Below are 4,636 nucleotides of genomic sequence, written 5' to 3'. Positions count from 1 at the left end.
CACACACACACTACTGAAAACATCTGGCCTTGCACACACACTACAGAAATACTCTCACATTCACTACTGAACACCTCACACACACACTACTGAAAATATCTGGCCTTGCACACACACTACTGAAATCCTATCACATTCACTACTGAACACCTCTCACACACACAATACTGAAAATTAACCTCACACACACACTCCTGAAAAACATTTTACTGAAAGGTTCTCAGTAGGGAATGTGCATGTGCTTCACCTATGTGTGTGTGAGGGGATTCTTGCTGTAACGGAAGTCATTCTAATGTAACGGATGTCATTCTAATGTAACGGAAGTCAGTGGTCTCTTTGCTAGCCCCGTTAGCTTCATTAGCTCCAGGCTGCTACTCGGACGTTTTTGTTGTGTTGATGCCTGGTGGAGTATTCTTCATTGAAATATCGCACTTATCATATGGCTCTACGGTTCAAACAGACCGTCCATGAATGCAGTTTATTCGGTAAGTACAATTCAAGCACTTTATTTCTTACTTGTCTTTTTATTCAGCTAACAAGCGAGACAAAGCTACATCTGTGCTAACGATGCTATCCGTAGCATACAAGTTAAAACATAATGGAGAAGTGTAACACATTAAGAAGGATTATACTGTAGAACATAAGGCTTCTCGGTGAGGTTGGTAAAATAAGGTCATGCTTGTACATTAGTTAGTTTGCTAGTTAGGTAACTGTATGCTGTTATTGTTAATTTAAAATAGCTATGCTCGACGATTCAGACAGCTAGCGTCCCATTAGTGTTGAAGAGCAGAGTACTGTATGAGATTAACCTCACTATAAGATCTGTGTATCTGAAAAATATGAATCTCACATTTCCAGTTGGTTCCAGAAATAACGTTGACGTAGATATTGCAATATGGTTTGAAACTAGCTGGAAATAAGGTCTGTGGTTGAGACACATTTAAGAGACGGGTCACGTTTTGTTCAGCCGGATAATATCCACATGTCTACCCTACTTTTATAATTTTCAAATCATAAATCTAGTTGCCAGAAGCAAAATGCTAACGGTATGCTTAAAGGAACTGCAGCTGCTTCAACGTCACGCCGATTTAAGATCCATATTCAAACATACAGATTATAAATGGTACAAGTTGAAGCGTTTGTTTGAACAGTTTGCAGGGACTTGCTTTCAAGCAGAACTTGAAAATGTACATACATAGCTGACGTTAATAATGCTAACTAGCGAGCTAGCTGTGTAGATCTGCTGCACTATTTACTACAGCCCGGCTGTCCGCAGCCGACTTTATAACAGTATTAAGTGAAAACCATTCAACATATTTTATAGAATAAATCCGTTATCCAAATCCCATAAAAACACAAGACAACCAGCAATTAGACAATACCCTGTGTCATATTTTTGTCGGATGAATGCAAGCTGATATTGTCACTTTTTAAAAAACCTAAATAAGGGTTGTTCCCTCTTGTTTTCTCTTTGTTAGGATAATACTACAGAAAATGGGCTCCGCGGAAGGTGACACCCTTGCAAACCAAAAAAGAGAAATACAAGTATTTTTATTCCCCCCGGTCTGCACGTTTTACGTTGCTTAAGGTAAGTGAACATGAAACTATTCAGCATAACTTTCAATAATAATCTACGGTATTTATTGAGTTTTGGGATATTACTTGCATACAAATCTATACATGCCTTAAGGTTTCTAAAACATACAATATGTGGTAAATTCAACAGTGGACCCAGCAAAGATTCACATTTGTGCACGATTTGCTATTGATTTGTTGCTGTTAATTATACTTTTAATAAATTCAAGTCAAGCTTAGTTACATGTGATGGTAGCTATATGCTCTTACCTGTGTGCCTCCTCTGCAACCAGACTGTATTCAAACTCTTAAGTACCAGTTCTATCTACTTTAAACAATTAAAAATACACAATCAACTACATTTATTGATATACCAATCTTTATTTTTGGGGCCTCTTCTTCTTTTAAATTAAACTTTCAGACATGAGATATTGAAATACAGTAATAGTTGTGTCTATTTAAAAAAGAATGAGCCATTCCTTACAGTTAACTTCATATTTCTTATTGTCTAAAGCATTTATGACACACATTTCCCCCTCATATTCACAGTGTGGATCAATTGAGACAGCGTGCAGAGACTTTGGGAGAAACCTCAGCGTGACGGATGTCCTGTCTGTGGGTTTGGCTGGAGAAGGTGGAGAGGTCTTTCTCTGGGATGAGGACGTGGCCTGATGGAGGAGGACCAGGTCTGATGAAGAAACCACCTAACTGCATCTGTGAGCCCATACTGGGCTCAGCTGCCACAAACAAATGATGGTCCTGTTTGACTTTGTGTTCACAATAAAAGTGTAGTTTCTTAGTGAATGTCCTGTATTGGTCTTTAATCTGAAATCAGCTTTTCATTTTTTTCTTGCCCCTCTGAGAAAACGGTGAGGCAGTTGTGTCCTTCAGGTATGTTCTTTCCTAACATAAATGACAAGAAACATATGACATTATTGCAGAGCAAGTGTGTTATTTATGAAACGTTTGTTTATTTAGCGGCTGTAGAAATAATGTATTTTTTAAATGTTAATTTGTTTTTTGAATTCATCACTTTGTACTACAAAGATAATCAGATTATGAATGAACAGTCTGCATTTAATCAACATTAAAATATCTTATTAAATAATATTCAACTGCTCGGTTGTCTCACTTTTACCACGTCTTTTACAGACAATATGTAGAGACAAATGGTAGCAATTCTCACAATGTAAAATAATAATTGCCTTAAATACATTGAAATGTGAAAGCTGATTATAGTTGTTACTTTATCTATTTAAACCAGAATGTTTCTCGATTCCTTGTACCTTTGAGTCTATGCTGAAGGTCACTGATGTTAGGAATAGGTCTGTCTCTCGTGGTCAGCATCCTCTGGTCTGTCTGCCGCATCACCTGGAAACGTTAAACAAATATATATATGTAAAGTAACAATGTGTTGGTCACAGACTTTTTTACATTCATTTCATTTCAAACCTTTATTTAACCAGATTGGTCCCATTGAGATCATACATCTCTTTTTCAAGGGAGACCTGCAGCATATAGGTTCCACATGAAACATAAAACAATAAAGGACATTATACATTATATTTACAGGATACATAGTTATAGACATTTACAAGTGCACATTGTATCAGCAAGCATTTCATTTAGCCTAGCTTTAAAAACATGCAGAGGAATGAGATTGCTCAGTTTAAATTCTTGCTGAAGATTGTTCCAAGCAAGTGGAGCTGCGCACATAAAAGCTGCAAATAGACATGCAAATGTCATGTGATAATCTTTTTGTTATCCTTAAAGAAAGTGCTGGATATCAAAGCCCTTACTGTATCTTATCAGTTGGATTGTGTATTATTGTATAGTTGTGGTCCTTTTTATTTTAGAATCGTTTTTCATGAGACAGTCAATTTAAATATTTGTCCTATGCCATATTCACATTCATTTGTAACACACACGTAAGGGTAAAAGACAAACATCTTCAACAAATGTAATGCAATGAATAAGCTTCATTGTCACAGAAGCACACATAATGTCATATATAATATTTAAACAAATAATTTCCTTGTCCCTAAAGCATTGACTGAGCTATTTTTCGTCCTCAAATGCAGGCATTAAGTTACATGTTCATGTTCTGCTGCCACAATAAGTCGGTTTCTCCAGTGTAATGATAATAAAATGCTAAGTAAGTATTGGTAATAATATTAATAAAAACAACAACGTTTGGGTTCGTTCGTTTAATATGATGAACGTTAACCAGTAAGCTTCAATAATCAACTCCAGCTCAACAAACCATATTGCAATATCTACGTCAAAGTTATTTCTGGAACCAACTGGAAACGTGAGATTCATATTTTTCAGATACACAGATCTTATAGTGAGGTTAATCTCATACAGTACTCTGCTCTTCAACACTAATGTGACGCTAGCTGTCTGCATCGTCGAGCATAGCTATTTTAAATTAACAATAACAATGCATACAGTTACCTAACTAGCAAACTAACTAATGTACAAGCATGACCTTATTTTACCAACCTCACCGAGAAGCCTTATGTTTTACAGTATAATCCTTCTTAATGTTTTACACTTCTCCATTATGTTGTAACTTGTATGCTACGGATAGCATCGTTAGCACAGATGTAGCTTCGTCTTGCTTGTTAGCTGAATAAAAAGACAAGTAAGAAATGAAGTGCTTGAATTTCACTTACCGAATAAACTGCATTCATGGACGGTCTGTTTGAACCGCAGAGCCATACGATAAGTGCGATATTTCAATGAAGAATACTCCACCAGGCATCAACACAACAAACACTTCGGAGTAGCAGCCTGGAGCTAATGAAGCTAACGGGGCTAGCAAAGAGACCACTGACTTCCGTTACATTAGAATGACATCCGTTACATTAGAATGACTTCCGTTACAGCAAGAATCCCCTCACACACACATAGGTGAAGCACATGCACATTCCCTACTGAGAACCTTTCAGTAAAATATTTTTCAGGAGTGTGTGTGAGGTTAATTTTCAGTATTGTGTGTGTGAGGTGTTCAGTAGTGAACGTGAGATGATTTCAGTAGTGTGTGTGTGAGGTGTTC

The 4,636-nt window shown here is 36.8% G+C and overlaps 1 long non-coding RNA gene across 1 annotated transcript; it reads left to right on the top strand.

Annotated features, from left to right (window-relative positions):
- Window positions 1–1,557: 1,557 nt before the first annotated feature.
- Window positions 1,558–2,379, top strand: LOC139434408 (uncharacterized). The gene is made up of 2 exons (XR_011643756.1): window positions 1,558–1,588; window positions 2,125–2,379. It is a non-coding gene; the product is annotated as an uncharacterized lncRNA (long non-coding RNA).
- The last annotated feature ends 2,257 nt before the right edge of the window (window positions 2,380–4,636 follow it).

This window comes from Pseudochaenichthys georgianus, chromosome 9 (genome assembly GCF_902827115.2).
Source record: "Pseudochaenichthys georgianus chromosome 9, fPseGeo1.2, whole genome shotgun sequence".
In the NCBI taxonomy this organism is placed as follows: domain Eukaryota; kingdom Metazoa; phylum Chordata; class Actinopteri; order Perciformes; family Channichthyidae; genus Pseudochaenichthys; species Pseudochaenichthys georgianus.
Note: the sequence above shows the minus strand (reverse complement) of the source record. Positions and strands in the feature narration are given on the sequence as shown.